The following is a 22,765-nucleotide window of genomic DNA, read 5'->3' as shown; positions in this document are numbered from 1 at the left end:
AGTTAAACTGAAGTAACTACTTCGAATCATTAAGTAGTGAAAATGATACTGACCGAATTATAGAAACTAATATGAACTATAATAAGGAAAATGTTTGAATACTTATTACTTTAATATTTATATGTCAGTGATCATTCTAATATATATGAAAAGTAAAAATATTAAAAATGATATAAAAATAACTATTTAATAATTAGGAAACGTACTTTTTCTAGGTATAAATTCACAGCCCGTTATAAAAAGTAGTCACTTCTGTCGATCAGTCCCGCGACTGCCTTTCCTTTTGTTTATGTTATTTTGGAAAGTTTTCTGTGTGTGTGATCCCAGGACAGTATGGCACATCACGTCAGAACCAAGGCTGACATTCCCACGGCCCTCGTCCCGCAGTGTCGATGGCAATGTCGGTTACACAACAGCGGTAATGATAGACTGCTACCGTCGCGTCCCTTCCATGGATGGACCCTGAGAATCCTTCTGCCACTTCCACTTCTGCCACTTCCACTTCCGCTACCTTTCACCTTATCTTATGGGAAACCCTTTATCTTTTTGACATTGGAAACAAGGCCTTCACAATTCTACCAAAGGGATGGGATCTTGTAGGCACGAATTTCTTTGTAGCTCGGCAGCCTCTGGGCGGCTCCCGTGCAGATACCGCTCACTCTAGCAAAGACTGATAACGCTCTGGAAACGGTCGCAAAAGAAGGAATGTGATGTAAGAGTAAAGCGAACCCAGCAGGGGTTCCAAACCGATGTGTCACTTAAATCTGGCAACCGTATGGATGTCCAGGAGCGGCACATCGCTAACCGCAAATGTCGAGATTCTTGGGTGCAATGGTCTAGTCTAGTGCGGAAGATGATTGTTGGAGTTGGTGGGGTTCATTCCCTAGGTGTCAAAGGTTCTTGCTAGCCTAGACATAAAGGTGTGCCACTCTCTGCCTGCTTTGATTAGAGAGGTTGGTTCAGAGCTGGCTTCTTCTTCTTCTTCCGAGGGAACATTACTTGTGATTAGTGCCGTAAATTCTTGCTCATGGATTTCAACAGGAGGTGGTCCCTACTCTCAACCTTACCCATCCAGAATATCCTGTCACTCGAGAAGCAGTGCAAAGGTCCTTATAGGACTAGGTGCAATTTCTAAGGTTCTTGCCCTAAGAGAACAACAATTAAAAGAGTAAAGTGAAAGATATGAAATGTCTGCAATTAACACACATCGACCGTTTATCGAGCTGTTTTTTTTTATTTTCTCCCGCGGAAGGTGCATTTTTAGAGCCGATCAACTGAACTTTTCCGCTCTTCTAACACTTTAAACCTAATGCAGATTGCTTTGTTCCGAATGGACGAAAACACATGGAGTCGGAAACCTCTGAGATTGTAGTAATATATTCTCGGTATTGCAAAGTTTACCTATAAGTTTAATTGTATCAAATAAAATCTACAAGCACCACTTTTAGATGTTAAATAAAATAATGTCTTGCCACGTTGCTGCCAAAATAGTCTTAATTAATTAAAATGATGGTTTGTGGGGGGAAGGGAAGGGCTGGTGGTTCTAATGTTCTTTGGAATTTTGCCTACGAATGCAATCTTTTGATAAAACTTTAAAATGACATCCCTTCACGTTGATGTCGACTCGTACAACGCGGTGTAAGCATCTTGGCTCGACGTTGCAGCTGTAGTCGTAAAAAGAAAGAAAGCATAAAAATATTCCTCAAAGAAGAACCATTCTAGGACTCAAGAACTCAATGATGAATTCAAAATTGGACCCAAAGTCGACAATAAATCGCGACGGGATTAGCTATTTTTGCGACAACTCATAATCACGATAACTTGGTCTTGTCAGAAGGACATACAACTTATATCTGTATTAATCTGGCAAGTAAAACGTTATCTTAGGTAAGTTACTTTACTATTTACAAATTTACTTTATGTTACATTTATCGCTTGAATCATTATTCACTGAATTAAATCTACCTCTCCACGCAACCGTCAATGAAACGTAACGTGATTAGTGGTGTAGGCGAAAGAAAGAAATGTACCCTTAGTACAAATTTAGACTGATTGCTCTACAAAAGCTTCAAATAGCTCGCAAATTAACAATAAACAAGAGCTCGTCTGTTTCGGTGAAGACAGGAATACGGGGACTCTCATCAAGTACAAAAAATAAAATAAAATTATTTATATTGATGTGAGTGATGTATTGGTGTGAGTGAAATCCAGTGAATTCATCACACAAAACTTTCTCTTGCGGTCCATAAATGCCCTTGCTATCGAAGGGGAAAACAAGTAGCACAGACACCAAGATTGCTTTACAACCTATCCCGCGTTCAAAAATTATAGTTACCCGAGTTCGAACGTTAGCCACACACCTACTGGTAGAGCTGCAATAATTATCGAAGTTTCATTAAATCTTTCCATGTTTATTTCCAAGTTTAAACATGTATCAAGTTACTTACAAACGACAACTTTTAAGTTTTTGACGTGACAACGTCTTAAATTAGGTTGCGGCTCGGAGTCACTCATGAAAAAGTGTAACGCCCGGTAACGTTACGATGCCCGTCCAGTGGGTCCGCCGCATGGGATCCGCACGGGATAAAAGCAGATAACTGTGGGACCGCCGCACGGGATAAAGCAGATAACTATGTTTATTCGTGAAAATGTGGAGTGCTTAGATTCGTCGTTTACAACAACTACAACAATAAAGGTAAATAATTGTACACTGATATTTCATTATCGTAAACTATGATTGATTGATTAATTGTTAGATTGACACAAAAGTTGAGAAACTGAGTTTATAGGTTATGTCATACTATTGACAAATGTTGATAGTGTTAAGTAAATTATTAGTTTAAATCACTTGCAGTCAATCGTAATTCAGTCGATTGAGAAGAAACAGCGCGTATTGCTAGTCAAACATTTAAAATAACAAATTATAACCTCTAACCTGTCATAACAGTGCGACCAAACAAACGAACTAAACCGACCAATCACCACGCGCGGAGTTAGAATTTAACTGTGTTTAGCAAGAATTTCAAATTCCAATTTTAGTAAATGTTTTATTCAACTTTACCATTTACAATAACAAATTTTAATTAATTTCAAATTATGTACAATGTTTTAGTAAACAAAATATATTTCTATAGTTAAAATTTGTGCAATTCTTATTTTCATTCAATTCCTTGTTCCTATTGTGCAATTTAATAATATTCATATCAATAAATATTATACCGAGAAAGGACGTTGTCACGTAAAATCTTTTTACTGCAGCGTATAGTTAAAATCATATTTTTTATTTCGGTACGAACGAAAATAAAGTATTTTGACGCTTTTCAACCAAACTGCAAGTTCATTCATAACTCGGGAAACTTGTAATCCTATTGAGAACAAAGTTGTATACAAGATAGGTGTAATAGTAATCCTATTGTTTGAGAGCATGACATTTTATGATTATGTGCAATTAACCCCATTAACCGAACGGTTCTCGTTCACTTCACCACACTTATTAAAATATTTTTTTTTTTTTATTTATTGAAGGATAAAGACATTTTCTCCCGTTTTAAAAGGGGGTTAGAAGAGGGCAAGTTTAAATCTTATTGTAACCCTGTCTTGTGACATGTCTTTTTAAAGGTCTACTTAATAGAATCACAATGAAACGAGTGAAACATCTCTACTGCATTTCTAGCAAAGTTATAGACAGATAACCACATTTAAGTACTGATACGCCTGGATATATTCCAAAGGGATTGAGATCTCGGTATACAATCTTCACCGTACTATTTAAACACTTTTCGATTTTTTTGGACGATAAAAAGTCCCCCCCTTAACCTTTTAAAGGCGGGTTCAAAGGTAATAACTTTAAATTTTTCAAATTGCAACCCCTATCTTGTGACACGTAATTTTAGAGGTACATTCAATGGAAACACAATGACATAAGTAAAAAAATCTCTATACGTTTCGTTAATACTTTTGTAAAGGGGGTGATTTTTGTTATCCTCCAAAGAAGTATTTTTATAAGTACGGTGAAGGTTGTACATTGATATCTCAATCGGTTAGGAGTATATTCAGGCGTATCGGAACTGAATTTACACCCTGTAGAACGTCTAGTTATAGAGCTTTGAATGTCATCTTTGGGTGTGCATTTTTTTTAAACTATTGGATGTAATTCTGTGGGTTTTGTCAATTTACCGCTTTCAGGGCATGATTTTTGAGCGCTCTAACCACCATACCACCCAAGGCAGCACAGCTCCTGTTATCGTAGCTCCATGAAGTACTCTGGTACTTTTTTTTATCCGAGAGTTGCCTCAAACCACCCAAATTTGAGTATTGGACCACGCCATTATATGTCTTGATGTGTGATCGATAAAGTACTACAGATAATTCAAACAATTAACCTATTATCGCTTTATTGTGTACGATAAAAAAAAAATGTTCATTGGAAAAAGTGTAATTTATTAGATTATGAAGAACTTTAATCCTTTCTCCTTTCTGAATTCTTTAGCACTTGCGTTAAACATTTCTCGTGACCGTAATTTATGATAATTGTTTACTAATCTCTCCTTAAAAAAAAATCATATTTAAAATTGTAATTTAATATGAACCAATGAATAATGTGAACCATTGTCCAATGACCCTTACGTTCGAGTGTCTAATGGTGAGAGTTGTCCAATGAACCTTTCGTTAGAGTGCCTAATGGTCACAGTTGTGGATTTCCATAACCACGTATTGGTCGACATTGGTTGCATCTATTACTCTAGCGGCTAACAGTGGCTAACAGTGTAAGATATCAGGACAAAAATGTCGCCAGTGTTTGTGTCCGGCCGACTGTCGCACCAGGAAGGTTGAGGGGAAAGTGACTCGCGGCCGCAGCGAATCCTTCGGTCACAGCCGCAGCGTCGTGTCAGCAGAACAATTATTGCCAAACCTGGGACGTTGCTCCCACTTCCAGATGTTGACGGACAAATATACAATTTGTCATGAAGACTATGATGGTTATTATATGACGGCATATCATATCTTTCATCGTTTCCGACAAGTGAGTCCACTCCTCACCACCTCAGGTTGTCACTCTCACATGAGGGAGCACGTCCACCGACCCCTTCGATAGAGTGCCTAATGTTGAGAATGGTCCAATGACCCTTTCGTTAGAGTGCCTAATGGTGAGAATGGTCCAATGACCCTTTTGTTAGAGTGCCTAATGGTGAGAATGGTCCAATGACCCTTTCGTTAGAGTGCCTAATGTTGAGAATGGTCCAATGACCATTTTGTTAGAGTGCCTAATGGTGAAGAATGGTCCAATGACCATATCCTTAGAGTGCACAATGGCGAGAATGGTATATGGTATACCATTTCATTATGAGTGCCTAATGGTCCAATGACCCTTTCGTTATAGTGCCTAATGGTAAGAATGGTCCAACGACCCTTTCGTTGGAGTGCCCAATGGTGAGAATGGTCCAATGACCCTTTTGTTAGAGTGCCTAATGTTGTTAGAGTCCTTTTGACCACAAAGGAGCATTTTTTGTTAAATATTATTAAAAAATTACATTATATATATAATTATGTATAAATTAAAAATCCCATATTCCATGGCTAAGGCTTCCGTAGAAATTTGCCATGGAAATTGTAGGAAATAGATTAAAACGTTCCCTCTCGGAGAATACAGTAATAGGGATCAATCCAGTGTTCAGTGCGAAACTCTGACTCGCCTGGGAGTCAAGGTTTTAATTAAAAAACAACAAAGGTCTGTGACTCACCCATGCCGGAGCCACGACAGAGAGATTGTGTGTCACAAGAATGTCGAGGAAACTCGAGATAACTAAGCAAATAATAAACACAAAAAACAAGGCCGCCCAGCCACAGAACCACTGCTTGACTGAAACCTACTAAATGTGAAATAGCAGTTTTTTTGGAATTCAAATTTTGTTATTATACTATAACATTACATAGTTATAACAGTGGTATAGTAATATCATCAGTAATATCCTAATCTAAAACTTGTTTGTAGGTTAGACATATTCAATATTCAAAATACAGTCCTGAAACCAAAATTCTGTAACAAGGCACTGGCTAGTATCTCGAAACAGAATTGAAACAAATTAAAAGATAAAACATGTAAGTGTCACAAAAAGGTTAAATCAATAAATAATAAATTGATGATTAAAAATGTTCAGCTATAAGAAGCAGTAAAAAGTATAAAATTAAATCAATAAATGAAAACAGTAACATTTATAACATAATATATTAACGGATATGCCAAATTTGACAGATACGAGTATGTAAAAGGAAAAAGCAAAACGCTATATAATAAACATGAGCTTGGCCAGGATCATCGAAAAACTCATTAAAGGATCTGCTAAGAGCTCACGGAGTAATCTTTTCAAGGTTAAGACTGATGGATATGATGAGAGCTTATTCCATGTAGTAAAGTAGCTTCTCGTATAAATTGAGAATTTGAAAAGTCAGGATTTATTGATTAATAAAAAAACATACACACAGAAACGCTTCTGCACATCTGGAGACCTGAAATCTGGTCTCAGCTTGCTCTCAGTGTGGCGTGTCTGGACATCATTGAATACAAATTATAATAACGGTTTAATCGTGATTGCCGGTGAATTTCCTTGTGCTGTGGCCTGTATTTAATATTAATGAATTCATCTAATTCATGTGTTTATGGTGTTTATTGTGGAATTACCACATTTGTCCTGTCACGGGAACATAGTTTGTCTTCTCATAATATGTTAGCATGTGTTATTTTTCTGGTGAGGGACAAATTTCATGCAACATGTCCTCTCTACGGTTACGTAACACTAAACGATAGCAACTGTCCGAAACAATGTATGGACAACTTGCAGAAGTAACGACAACCTGCTGCTCACTGAGTTAGTGGCCGGATCACGCGCAGTGCGGATTTAGTGGCAGATCGATCGTTCGTAACCGTTCTTGTAGAAATAACTCGTAATTGAAATCTTCCGAGCGTCCCATGCAGAGGGATTACGGCTCAGATCCGCTTATCTCGGCTCGGAGAGAATAACTCGGCACGTCGTGCTGATAGTTACCCGATAGTTGCTGATAGTGGTGGAGATAATAACAATATCGCAATTAAAAACATGATAGTACGTAAACATTGACTTGGATCTAAGTCCGTCTTGTTTTTAGAATTGTATAAAGAATTTAGTATTGTAAGTATAATAGATAAGTATATGTAAGTATAATAGATAAGTATATATAAGTATATATAAGTATAATAGATAAGTATATATAAGTATAATAGATAAGTATATGCAATTATAACAGATAAGTATAAGTAAGTATAATAGGTAAGTAAATGTAAGTATAATAGATGTATATGTAAGTATAATAGATAAGTATACGCAATTATAACAGGTAAGTATATGTAAGTATAATAGATAAGTATATGTAATTATAATATATAAGTATAAGTAAGTATAGTAGATAAGTATATGTAAGTATAATAGATAAGTATATGTAATTATAATAGATAAGTATATGCAATTATAACAGATAAGTATATGCAATTATAACAGATAAGTATATGTAAGTATAATAGATAAGTATACGCAATTATAACAGGTAAGTATAGTAGGTAAGTATATGTAAGTACAATAGATAAGTATATGTAAGTATAATAGATAAGTATATGTAAGTATAGTAGATAAGTATATGCAATTATAACAGATAAGTATAAGTAAGTATAGTAGGTAAGTATATGTAAGTATAATAGGTAAGTATAATATACAAGTATATGTAAGTTTAATATATAAGTATAGTAGATAAGTATATGTAAGTATAATATATAAGTATAAGTAAGTATAGTAGATAAGTATATGTAATTACAATAGATAAGTATATGTAAGTATAATAGATAAGTATATGTAATTACAATAGATAAGTATATGTAAGTATAACAGATAAGTATATGTAAATATAATAAATAAGTATACGCAATTACAACAGGTAAGTATAGTACCGGTAGGTAAGTACAATGTTAAGTATAATAGATAAGTATATGTAAGTATAATAGATAAGTATACGCAATTATAACAGGTAAGTATATGTAAGTATAAAAGATAAGTATATGTATAATAGTACAACATACGTTGTTCATAAATATAATTTCAAGTTTAAACTTTGCTGTTGCTGAAATCGCTGTTTATTATTACAGTCTCCCACATACTAAGGTTCTTGATAAACTGAAAGTTTGCTTTTGCTGACTGTAGTTTACCTTGTCGAGTAAGTGATTCTATCATTGGGCCAAAAAAATTAAAATTCCTCCGGCGTGTAACAAATTATTAATCTTTTGAGGTCGTGAGTTATATTGTGATTTATAAAAATCGTGGTGATATTTGACAATTTTGAGTTGAAAGACGAAGGATTTCCTAATAATATATTCTGTAGTGTAATTTTGGAATTTGTAGATACATTGATATTGGCATGTTTTAAAAACTTTTAGTAATATCTTTAATGAAATTTTTGTAGGAAACAGATATCCATTTTTCAGGTTCTTTACATTTGATTTGATAGAGAGTTGTTCTAGAATTTCTTTCAATAATTTACTCTTTCTTGTTTATCATATTATTAATCATATTAGTTTTGTAGCCAATTACATAAAGCAATTTCCTTTATTTTCTTAACTTCTTTTTTTATAATTTTCTGTTAACGAAGGAGTATTAGGCCCTACATGTGTTTTTATTTAAGTACAAAATTGTTTATATTATTAGTTTTTATTTAAGTACAAAATTGCCTTGAACACGAAAGGCATCCATAAAGATAAAAAGTGTATTATTGGAGTGTTTGTTTTAAAATTAATTAACAATTCCAATAAGAAAAGAGCTTCTAGCATGCATTCACTGTCTTGGGTATTTTGCAATGTTATAATAAAAAGAGCGGTTTTACTTTATCTACAGATAGACAGTGAAGTGAAGTCAGGCACTTTGGGTAGCATGTAGGGGAAATTTGGTCGTTACGTAATTCACATGAATTGTTGACGTAGGGCAAGCTGATCTGAAATTAGGCTTTTCTACGTGCTTTATTACCTCTCCCTCCACCTCCGTAATTCCGGACTCGAAGCTCGCTGGCTGGTGCAGATTAAAGGCTCTGGGAATAAAATATTGGGCGAGATGAAAGCACGGCCCAGGAGCTGATATTGCATGAAGAAAGCAATGATAAGAGCCCGGGCCGGAAGTAATGGCCACCTTTCTCCTAACTCGATCGCCGGAAATGAGAGGTTACTAGTGAGTAAGTAAACACAGGCAATGCTAGTAGCATTAGCCGTGGGTCTTTCCACAACTGTAGTAGCGTTATCGTTCCTTTTCTACGTGAACACTGACTCTGTAAAAGAATATTATTATAAATACGTACATAGTATAATTGTATGGAGAATTACACTAACAATATTTTTTGCACATACAGTATTTCCTTAAAAAACAGCGTCGATTCGTTTCAAGTTTTTGAACATTAAAATTTGGGTATTAAGAGCGGTAAGCAATATCTTAAATGTAAATATTTTCAGACATTTTTTATCAGACCTTCCATAATGTTATTCCATCTCGGATATGCACTTACTTACTGTAGGGATGTTTTGTTTACAATTATCAGTACTGGACAGCACTACTTCGTTTCGCACTAATGGCGGAGGCACTATTAGATAAGATAAGATAAGATAAAATGTTAGTTACCCGACCCTAATTCTTGTAAAACGAGATAAATTATACTTCCGCAGATTATAAAACCTCATTAACAATGATTACAGAGTTGTGGTTTCTATACCGGTGATTCCGATAAAAGTGGTGTGCATTTTTTTCAAGATTGATAGAGGATACGAATACAAACATTTTTTTCCAGTACACATGGAGTCGCAAATGTTTCGTTTCCGAGAAAATTTTGAATTTGTGAAACGCATTCGACCAGAAAGACGTAAAGCTACTGAAAAATTAAATGTGCCCTCTGAATTACAAATAAAAGAACCACTTCTTGCAAAACAAGAATGTAGAAAAATATTATTAAGCAGTAAAAGTGGGTGAATATCCCCTATACTTTCAAAATGTTAGACAGCCGATGATACGAAGAGCTCAGGTTTGTATCGTAATCATAATTAATTTGCGCTCTTGCCCACATTATGTTGTTCTTTATATGGTATTACGAAGGATATATGGCCGAATCTCAAAGGGAACACTATACGTGTTGTTTACAAGGAGGCGTTTCACAAATTCTCAATTTTATCGGAAACAAAACATTTGCAATCCCATGTATCTGGATAAAAAATGTTTGTATTCACATTCTCTACCAACCCTGAAAAACTGCGCAATTCTGTCAGAATCACCCTGTATAAGACTATAAGGTTTCGTGTGTCTAACAAAATAGACCCAAAATAGCAATGCAGATTATGATTTTGGACCCATCCGAAGGGTAAACAATACATAAGTGTGCCCGGCCTGACTGGTCGAGTCAGAATGCTGCTCAAGGACTGATTTACGTAACAAGGTGATGTGCCCTATTATAGCAGTAATACAAGCTCAGGAGTGATTAATATGGACAACACGAATGGCGTTAAGCAAGTCGAGAGCTTGTTTTTTAAAGCATTCTTGTAATAAAAGTTATTTCCATTTTTTGTACACCAACACTTGTTCGGTGAGTATGGCTTTTTCTATACAGGGTGTCACGTAACTCTCTGGACAAAGGTATTCCACGTCATTATGGGAAACCAAGCATCGGAGACCCATGTTCATACGGCGAAAAAGTTTGTCTTGACCTGAAAAATAACGTGTTATACCTTTGTCCAGAGAGTTACGGGACACTCTGTATAATAAAATGGAGAAGAGAACGAGACGATCTACATACAAGTCTATTGGAACAGAAACAAAACACTTGACGGATAAATACCGTAACTCGACGTAATTGTAATGAATGCTTGAAACGATATAAAAACCCCCAAACCTATTAGCGTTGTTATGCCTTCGTTACACCGAGCCAATAAAACAAGTCTACGTTGCCGCAGCAGTTGGTCTTATCAGTTCAACACAAACATTATAAACAATTTATCTACAACTAGATATTGTTTGACAAAAACACTGAAGGAGATATCATTGAATTAGAGCCAATTTCTATAACCGATGCGAAATCAAAATAAATACCAATATAGATCAAAGTAATCCAACTATATCCTTACATAGGGTATAACAAAAAGGTTGTGCTGGCTATGCTTTTTCCGATTTTATGTGTGATTCTAAGCCAAAAATGAAGAATAATATATTCCAATTTCCACTTCGTTTACCACCTATAAGTCATTTTATTATTCTTTAAATTAAAACATACAGTTTAAAAATTTTTAAATTTCGCCATTTTGAAATTAAAAGTGATAATAGTTATTTACATTTTTTGTATTGTATTTTTATACTATTTGCTCCAACGAGTTTTGAGATATGAGTTTTTAATAAAATATACATATGGGCAGGAGTTATCACATATGTTTATATGAACTTTTTGCTTGTTTTTGTGTCCACTATCACATCTTGAAGTTGTGTCAACCTCTCACGAAACACCCTGTACATATGGTTGTGTCAAATAATTGTATCCGTGTATGGTTTAACTCATGAAAGTTATCATCGGCCGAGTTGTGAATGCTTGTACACGTGACATGCAAAACCATGACGTCATACGTGGTGAGATGCGATCGTGTAAACAGTGGCGTCTTTGTAACGATAGAGATGGCAGAGACACTAGCTTTATAATGGGAAATAAACGACTCATTGGACTTGATGGGAAATCTTATCATTAGTTAAAAGCGGATTCGGGTATTTTGCTATTGACACCATTCAATTCCCTCGTCTGTTACAACAAGATCGTAGCTAGGCCTTTTAAAAAATTTTACTGATAAAATAACACACAATTCTCGAGCTTTATTTATCTGCAATGTGAAAACATTCCGGTTTTTAAGGAGTGGCAAATTTCTTGTGTTGTGAGGAGGTACCTTGCTGTCTAACTGTCTGTCTGTCTGTCCGTAGGATATGTCGATGATGAAATGAGCTGTAGACTTTGACAAGTTGCCTGGGACTTGAGCGATGCTTGTTACGTAACATTTAGTCTGACGTACTCATACCGTGTGTATTACCATCGGACTTTTCAGAACAGAATATTGCCTTGATACGTTTATGAAATCTACCTAAGAAGCATGTAAACGCTGTAAGAGCTGTATAAGAGTCCACAAAATGAGTTATCACCATCGGTAATTCACTATGCTACCGACACTGAATGTATCAGTTTATACTATAATGGACTGATGCGCTAAAAGTAGTTGTTTACAGTTTCCATCCCTTCCTAAGTTGACGCCTCAGTTAATTAATGCACCCCTATAAAGATTTAATAGGAGGGAATTTGGTTGTTTTCTTGTTTAGTCTGTTAGAGACCGGACCGTGGATCGATGTGAGAGACGCCACACCAGATGTCGACAGGGTGGCGGCTATAGATAGACTCACCCTGCAGCTAGCAGCTGTTTACCAGGAGATGGATCCTTGACTGCCAGATGCACTTTGACCTTGGCACAGCGGAAAGCAATGATAAGAGCCCGGGCCGGAAGTAATGGCCACCTTTCTCCTAACTCGATCGCCGGAAATGAGAGGTTACTAGTGAGTAAGTAAACACAGGCAGTGCTAGTAGCATTAGCCGTGGGTCTTTCCACAACTGTAGTAGCGTTATCGTTCCTTTTCTACGTGAACACTGACTCTGTAAAAGAATATTATTATAAATACGTACATAGTATAATTGTATGGAGAATTACACTAACAATATTTTTTGTACATACAATAAATATTTCCTTTAAAAACAGCGTCGATTCGTTTCAATTTTTGGAACATTAAAGTTTGGGTATTAAGAGCTACGGTAAGCAATATCTTAAATGTAAATATTTCAGACATTTGTTTATCAGACCTTCCATAATGTTATTCCATCACGGATATGCACTTACTGTAGGGATGTTTTGTTTACAATTATCAGTACTGGACAGCACTACTTCGTTTCGCACTAATGGCGGAGGCACTATTAGATAAGATAAGATAAGATAAAATGTTAGTTACCCGACCCTAATTCTTGTAAAACGAGATAAATTATACTTCCGCAGATTATAAAACCTCATTAACAATGATTACAGAGTTGTGGTTTCGTATACCGGTGATTCCGATAAAAGTGGTGTGCATTTTTTTCAAGATTGATAGAGGATACGAATACAAACATTTTTTTCCAGTACACATGGAGTCGCAAATGTTTCGTTTCCGAGAAAATTTTGAATTTGTGAAACGCCTGCTTTTAGGCAACACATGTTTCCTTTAAGATTCGACCAGAAAGACGTAAAGCTACTGAAAAATTAAATGTGCCCTCTGAATTACAAATAAAAGAACCACTTCTTGCAAAACAAGAATGTAGAAAAATATTATTAAGCAGTAAAAGTGGGTGAATATCCCCGATGCTTTCAAAATGTTAGACAATCGATGTTACGAAGAGCTCAAGTTTGTATCGTAATCATAATTAATTTTACACTCTTGTTCACATTATGTTGTTCTTTATATGGTATTACGAAGGATATATGGCCGAATCTCAAAGGGAACACTATACGTGTTGTTTACAAGGAGGCGTTTCACAAATTTTCAATTTTCTCGGAAACGAAACATTTGCGATCCCATGTATCTGGATAAAAAATGTTTGTATTCACATTCACTACCAACCCTGAAAAACTGCGCAATTCTGTCAGAATCACCCTGTATAAGACTATAAGGTTTCGTGTGTCTAATAAAATAGACCCAAAATAGCAATGCAGATTATGATTTTGGACCCATCCGAAGGATAAACAATACATAAGTGTGCCCGGCCTGACTGGTCGAGTCGGACAGCTGCTCAAGGACTGCTTTACGTAACAAGGTGATGTGACCTATTATAGCAGTAATACAAGCTCAGGAGTGATTAATATGGACGACACGAATGGCGTTAAGCAAGTCGAGAGCTTGTTTTTAAAGCATTCTTGTAATAAAAGTTATTTCCATTTTTCGTACATTAACACAGGTTTGACGAGTATGGCTTTTTCTATACAGTGTGTCACGTAACTCTCTGGACAAAAGTATACCACGTTATTGCTCAGGTCAAGACAAACATATTTCACCATATGAACATGAATCTCCGATGTTTAGTTTCCCATCTGTCTGTTTGTATGTGTGTGTGTGTGTGTGTGTTTTTTTTTTAATAAAAACATTAATATTTAAAAAAGTAATACATCAAATAATACCAAATTTGACTCAAATGCTTATGATGACAATGGCAGTTAATGAAAAATATCATGAAATTATCTTTAGTATTTTAAAAATTGAGGCCATTAAAACTTTTAAACTTTGAATTCTTAAAAACTAACATTTTTCTCAAGCATTGCAAGAATAACAGTTTTAGAGGATATCATCACAAATCTAAAGACACCAAAATGATTTAAATAGAATAATAAATAACTGATTTAGAGCAGATTTTCTGTGATAAGACATGGCCCACATTGAGGTTCTCAGGGAATAGCCAACAATACAAAACTGAATAAACGGCAGCTCTCAGTGTGGGCCATGTCTTGTCACAGTAAATCTGCTTTAAAACAGTGATTTATTATTAGATTTAAATAATTTTTGTATCATTAGATTTGTGATTAAATCCTCTAAAACTGTCATTCTTGCCATGCTTGAGAAAAATGCTGGTTTCTGAGACATTCAATGTTTAAAAGTTTTAATGTTATTTTCATTTTGAAAATACTAAATATGATTGTATTATATCTTTTTCAGTAACTGGTCTTATTATTATAAACATTCGAGCCAACTTCGGTATAATAATTTATTAGTTTTTAATATATTAATTTTTGTATAAAGAAAACACAAACAGATGGGAAACCAAGCATCGGAGACCCATGTTCATACGGCGAAAAAGTTTGTCTTGACCTGAAAAATAACGTGTTATACCTTTGTCCAGAGAGTTACGGGACACTCTGTATAATAAAATGGAGAAGAGAACGAGACGATCTACATACAAGTCTATTGGAACAGAAACAAAACACTTCACGGATAAATACCGTAACACGACGTAATTGTAATGAATGCTTGAAACGATACAAAAAGCCCCAAAGCTATTAGCGTTGTTATGCCTTCGTTACACCGAGCCAATAAAACAAGTCTACGCTGCCGCAGCAGCAGCTCTTATCAGTTCAACACAAACATTATAAACAATTTATCTACAACTAGATGTTGTTTGACAAAAACACTGAAGGAGATAACATTGAATTAGAGCCAATTTCTATAACCGATGCGAAATCAAAATAAATACCAATATAGATAAAAGTAATCAACTATATCCTTACATAGGGTATAACAAAAAGGTTGTGTTGGCTATGCTTTTTCCGATTTTATGTGTGATTCTAAGCCAAAAATGAAGAATAATATATTCCAATTTCCACTTCGTTTACCACCTATAAGTCATTTTATTATTCTTTAAATTAAAACATAAAGTTTAAAAATGTTTAAATTTCGCCATTTTGAAATGAAAAGTGATAATAGTTATTTACATTTTCTGTATTGTATTTTTATACTATTTGCTCCAACGAGTTTTGAGATATGAGTTTTTAATAAAATATACATATGGGCAGACAGAGTTATGACATATGTTCATATGAACTTTTTGCTCGTTTTTGTGTCCACTATCACATCCTGAAGCTGTGCCACCCTCTCGCGAAACACCCTGTACATATGGTTGTGTCAAATAATTGTGTGCGTCGATGGTTTAACACATGAAAGTTATCATCGGCCGAGTTGTGAATGCTTGTACACGTGACATGCACAACCATGACGTCATACGTTGGTGAGATACGAGCGTGTGAACAGTGGCGTCTTTGTAACGATAGAGATGGCAGAGACACTAGCTTTATAATGGGAAATAAACGATTCATTGGACTTGATGGGAAATCTTATCATTAGTTAAAAGCGGATTCGGGTATTTTGCTATTGACACTTCATTCAATTCCCTCGTCTGTTACAACAGGATCGTAGCTATCCCTTTTAAAAAATTTTACCGATAAAAGAACACACAATTCTCGAGCTTTATTTATCTGCAATGTGAAAACATTCCGGTTTTTAAGGAGTGGCAAATTTCTTGTGTTGTGAGGAGGTACCTTGCTGTCTAACTGTCTGTCTGTCTGTCCGTAGGATATGTCGATGATGAAATGAGCTGTAGACTTTGACAAGTTGCCTGCGACTTGAGCGATGCTTGTTACGTAACATTTAGTCTGACGTACTCATACCGTGTGTATTACCATCGGACTTTTCAGAATAGAATATTGCCTTGATACGTTTATGAAATCTACCTAAGAAGCATGTAAACGCTGTAAGAGCTGTATAAGAGTCTACAAAATGAGTTATCACCATCGGTAATTCACTATGCTACCGACACTGAATGTATCAGTTTATACTATAATGGACTGATGCGCTAAAAGTAGTTGTTTACAGTTTCCATCCCTTCCTAAGTTGACGCCTCAGTTAATTAATGCACCCCTATAAAGATTTAATAGGAGGGAATTTGGTTGTTTTCTTGTTTAGTCTGTTAGAGACCGGACCGTGGATCGATGTGAGAGACGCCACACCAGATGTCGACAGGGTGGCGGCTATAGATAGACTCACCCTGCAGCTAGCAGCTGTTTACCAGGAGATGGATCCTTGACTGCCAGATGCACTTTGACCTTGGCACAGCGGCGGCTGGGCTCTGCATCTCGCCACTCTCTCTGGACTGCAGGAGTTACAGTGGCGGATGTAGATAGACTCACCCTGCAGCTAGCAGCTGTTTACCAGGAGATGGATCCTTGACTGCCAGATGCACTTTGACCTTGGCACAGCGGCGGCTGGGCTCTGCATCTCGCCACTCTCTCTGGACTGCAGGAGTTACAGTGGCGGATGTAGATAGACTCACCCTGCAGCTAGTAGCTGTTTACCAGGAGATGGATCCTTGACTGCCAGATGCACTTTGACCTTGGCACAGCGGCGTCTGGCTCTACATCTCGCCACTCACTCACTGGACTGCAGGAGTTACAGTGGCGGATGTAGATAGACTCACCCTTTACCAGGAGATGGATCCTTGACTGCCAGATGCACTTTGACCTTGGCACAGCGGCGTCTGGGCTCTGCATCTCGCCACTCACTCACTGGACTGCAGGAATTAAAATGGCGGCTTAACCATTAGGCTCGTGTTTCACACAACCTACTTTACAAAACAAAAATGGAGATGCCAATGTCACGTTTATACTCGAATTTCTGTAACGCCGAACGACAGAAAATTCCCGAAGCAGTTCTGCAATCTTTCAAATCGTCTTTAGTCAACAAACGTGGAGAAGTACCGCTCAGCAAAATCGCGTCCAGTTTTTTAGTTTTCTTCAGTTCTAGAGTACGGTATAGAAATATCCAGCGATCTACACCACCGATAACGGATTGTTATGATTATATTCGATCCTAACACAGCAGCACCACCACAGCCGTCATGGAAAGGGAGAACCGTCGCAGCAGCCGGACCAAAACCACAAAGCACCGAGACACACGTGTTGCGTACAGCCCATAAACTGGCGAATGTCTCCGGCAAGCACCAGGACTAACAGAGGAACAAAGACTCCGGCTTGCCTCCAGCTGGACTCCAGAGTATTTGTGCAGCTGTCCAGTCCAGTTAATGTTCCTTCGCAAATAGCTAGTCATCAGGATTGTTCCCTTTATACCTTCCGGTCTACACGTCCAGGGTCAACTCAGTATAGACACCATTATAGAGATCTGGTATGTCCAATGACTAAAGGATGTGGGGGAGGGGAAAGCAATCCGGATTCCTCAATTAACCAGAACATTAAAATTATAATACAGTACACAACTAGATCGTTTTGCCTATTAATTATACTAAATGTTTTCGTACATTTAAAAGTTTTTATAACTTATTTCTTGATGCACCTGCAGTTGAGAAACCTTCCTTACCAGTCTCAACAATTCATTGCCCTTTCTCAATTTTTAGTATTAAATGGAATTGTGTTTCAACTAATTTTTGTATTCTCAAGGAGTCTGTACAGAAAGTATTCCCAGTTTGTGGAAGCTCTTTACTAAATATTCAAAAATATGTTGTTTAATTTGAATTTGAAATTTTCCTCCTCAATTTTAATATATCCTTGGATTTTGAAAACCCCAATTGTTGGGAACAATGACTCAAAAGAGGAAGATATTTAAAATATTGACATCTTAATTTCTAAAGATAGTAAAAATGTTTTGCTTTTCCTGATTTTGCAAATATATGTGAAATTTGTATTCCCAAACTGCAATACATTTAATAATTACAGCAATATTTAGTTTGTGTGTATATTTCATCAAGAAAGTTTGTGAAAAAATGTGTTCATGACTTTTTATTAATTTAACTTTTTCTTCAATTTAGATCCTTTAAATTAAGTTTTACATATCATTCGTTGCGTTTAAATTGGTAGTTTAATATATTTCTGAGTATTGTATACCAATTTATAAATATTATAATTTAACTCTGAAAAAAATTTAAGACATATGTACATTGTATTGTATTTTTCTTTAAAGCGGAGAATTTTGTTTCTTCGTCTCCACGATAAATTAGTTGTTTGGTAAGTGTTGAACTGCGAGAAAAATATCTTTTGTTGTCGTCTATTTTTTATCCAATTTGTTTATCTGTGTTTAGTTAATCTCTGCTCATAGGTTTTAATGTTTAATTGTAGTGATCCATGTTTAGCAAATATTAGAATTTCTTTGCTAGTTTCATCGTGATTAATAGTGTACATTTTCATGTATAATATTTTTCACTGGTGTAAATAGTGTATTCATGTATTTTATTTCATGTATTTCATTATTACTACACGGTCTTCTTAATTTATATCGATTTTCATTTATTTTTTAATTTAATACTGTTTTGGCATGACTTATTAATGTTTTTGCTAAACTTTATATGGTTTTCCGTGTTGTAAATTCTAGTTGAGTATTTATGTTCGGGAATTGTTTTGTGGAGATGGCTAATTCGTCATAGAACACTAACTAACAGGATTCTGTTCCTGTTGAAATAAATTACACAACTCATCCCCTATAAATAGACTGTTTTATTACGATATTTTACAACGCGATTTGTAAGTCTTAAAACTTGGTGAGCATTTAACAATTTCTTATGGGCCTTACAGGAATGAAAAAGGTTAAAAGTAAACCGATCATTTCGCCATTACGGTTCACTGTTTCAGAATATAATTATTGTAGTAATATAAAGTAATGAGAACTCTATTATTATTAGCTATCCAACCGGTGATTATAGGAGCAACAAACGCATTGTTTACTGTTGTAGCCGGCCGGTACTTGAGATTAGATAGTGTTGTGATAAAGATGCTGTTATTCTCTACCTGTTCCTTACGATATGCCTTGAGATACGCTTATCCCTCACAAATCATCTTCCAGCTGATCACGATACTTAAAGTGGACGTAATCAGGCGTACCGTCGCAGACGCATTGTTTTAAAAGAGGTTTTAAATTGTAAATTATCAGAACCGTCCAAACTAACCATATGACCATAACCATATGTGTATTGTGCAAGGGTGGGCCCAACCCTTAGCCACCCTTTAGTAACAACCAATTATACTCAAGGTGAGAGTGAGGGCAACATATGAGTGCAGAAATTTATGTTATCTTGAACACATTGTGTTAAGGTAGCAAAGAACATTGTCGCAACCAGCCAGTACCCTGTGGTATTCCACTAATCATAATACATTGAATATGCGTGCAGCCTTGGGAGTGTACATGTTGTACCGTTGACATAAAGAACAATTTCTGTACTAATCCTGTACCCTGTGGGACTCCACCACAGTCCAGCCGACTATGACTTGAGAAGAGTAAGTACGCAGTATTTACCGTTGTTGAGGACGCATTGTGCGGGGTATAATAAGGAACAACATCGGTCTCAGCCGGCACCCTGTGGCACTCCACTTTCCTCAATCTCGCGGACGGTCACGGTTTGCCGCTTTATTCCAAGGATAGTCGCGGCGATCCTTGTCGCTATTTATCATTCCTCGTTCGTTTCCAGCAAGATCTATCGATCATGAATTTTACGCAACCCGCAATCAAATTCTCAGCATTTCGCGCTTTCTTTGGCCACTTTTGTGGTTTATGCGGCACGTCCGGTAAAAATTAGCGCCATATCTTTGTTTCGATCCTAGAACAAGCAGATTTATTGGGATATCCCACTTTGGAGATACTTTCTAAACGTTAGTTTTGTATTTTCAAGTTTTATTTTATTTTAATGTTTTATTAGATTTTAGTGCATGATGGCATCAATTGTGGTAACTTTCAGAGGAAGTGATAGGCATAGGTCATATAAATATGAATATGATTAATACTAAGAATAAGGCATGTATATTGAAGCCCAAGAAACCAATCGTTATGAAACCAATTTTATCAAATTGACACAGCGTGGTCCAACAACGATATAGGCCGGTAATTTTCACCGATTCGCCACTTTCTCCCTGGAATAACTGAGCCTAGGAAGACGGAAGATTGCGGGCCACCGACCTTTCCGTTGCAATGTTCGAGTTTTGGAGGCCGGTGATTTCTCCGAAAACAGTAATAATAACGGTCGGTGTTCTCGTTTTTCTGTAAATAACGTCCAAAACGAGTGTTTTCACCCGTATTCAACAACCGCGTTAATTTTTTAATGTTCAGATGGAAATTTCAAACTGATCCCAAATTTAACCTGAAAAGTGCAGTAGAATGTTGTGAAATGAAATGAAAATGTCTTTATTACAGATGAAATTAGGACTATAAAGTCCTCTCTACCTTAACCTCATAAAAAATTAAACTAACATATATACATTTATAACTAAACATATAACCTTTTGTGAAGGAAAGACGATTTTTCACGATCTCTTCTTAAGATAAATAACTAACCTAATAAATAATTACAAACTAGGTTGTGTTATATATTATATTAATCTAGTTTGTTATTTTGTTTTAGGTTAGTTACGTATCTGAAGAAGAGATTAGATTGCACATCTCGAATCGTATTGTTACTGATTTTTTCGTTTCAATGAACAATGGCAAATGTCCAGAAAATTCCTGTTTCCTTCACAATCCTTCCATCGTCTAAAATAAACCTCAAAGTATATCCTTTTATTTCAGTTATGTATTAAATGAACCTCATCTTAAAAACGAGCATCAATAATTAATGTAACTTTATACATATTTACACTACTATTACAAAACACACTAGCACTCATTCAATTTGCATTCCATTGCCCTAACTATACCACACTCCAAAGCTGCCAACCGCTATACCCCCTGAGCTGCAGCATTAAGGCCCTGACCTCCGCCCCGAAGCGAGCGCGCTTATCGATGGCTCTGATGTTTATAGATAAAGCATTCCATAATCAACAGGCAGAAACTGTAAACGACTTGCTAAAAGTAGTTGTTCGATGAATTGGGATAGTTAATAAGAACGTACCCCTCCTTGTACTTCGTTCACTTATTTCAGACATAAATTGAAAATTGTTTGATAGATAACTTGATAAGTTGGGACAATTTGTGTTTAAAAGAGCGTGCAACAGAGTGAGTGAGTAATAGTCTCGAAGATCTTGTAATTTTAAGATGATAATTGTTTGAAGTAGGCGTTAGTGATCATCACTTCTGAGATTGAAAATGATCCTAATGCAAAAGTTCTGAGCACGCTGGATTTTATTTAAAAGCTTCACAGTAATGTCATTAATGCCTATGTCACAGTATTTGTGCTTTCAGTAGTTATCACTAGAAGTCAAACAACCGACTGATAACAGCATGACCTATCTTTGGATCGATGACCTCTGAGCGATCCTGTCCTCGCCAACAACCCACCTGACTTGCCATCTTGATGATTCCTCTGGTAGTATCTAGTGTGTTCTGCTGTTCTGTATTGTACAACAATCCTAGGATGATTTGTGACGAAGATATTTGCCCCCCCCCTATAACGTTTAATAAGCTCTTGAGTGTGTAAAGGCTATGCAAAGAAGGGCTGGAATTTTATGACGAAAACTGGATTATTGAAATAGAAAAGAATTAAATAACCATGGTTCCGTCTCCAAATAAATTTGGTGGCCCCTGATTGTACCGAAGTGTCATTTTGTATAATAAATCTTCACGAACAAACCGGATATAACCCAGCAGGGGTCACTTCTAGCTGGTTTATATACCTTCCAGTTGAACCTACCACTGGGGCACAGCAAAAACCACCAATGTGTCACTTAAATCTGGACAACCTTATGGATGTCCAGGAGCGGCACATCACTAACCGCAAATGTCGAGAGTTTGGGGTGTAAGGGTAATTCGATAGGTCTAGTCTATTGCGGGAGATGACTGTTGGAGTTGGTGGGGTTCGTTCCTTAAATATCAGAGGTTCTTGCTAGCCTCAACAAGGGTGTGCCACCCTCTGCCTGCTTTGACTGGAGAGGCTGGTTCTGAGCTGGCCTCCCCTTCTTCCGGGTGAACGTGACTTTCAGATTAGTGCCCTAATTCGTCCTCATGGATCTCGATAGCAGGCGGCCCCTACCCCCTAACCTTACCCATCCTGAATATCCCTTCACTCCGGAAGCAGCGCTAAGGTTCTTACAGGACTAAATGCAATTTATAAGCTTATTGTCCTAAGAGAACACAAAATTACATTGGTGGTTGGGGACCGTTCCACGAACCTTCTAGATGTATGAAGTTACTCG

The sequence above is a fragment of the Homalodisca vitripennis genome, chromosome 3, assembly GCF_021130785.1.
Source record: "Homalodisca vitripennis isolate AUS2020 chromosome 3, UT_GWSS_2.1, whole genome shotgun sequence".
Lineage (NCBI taxonomy): Eukaryota > Metazoa > Arthropoda > Insecta > Hemiptera > Cicadellidae > Homalodisca > Homalodisca vitripennis.
This window is presented reverse-complemented; position numbering follows the sequence as displayed.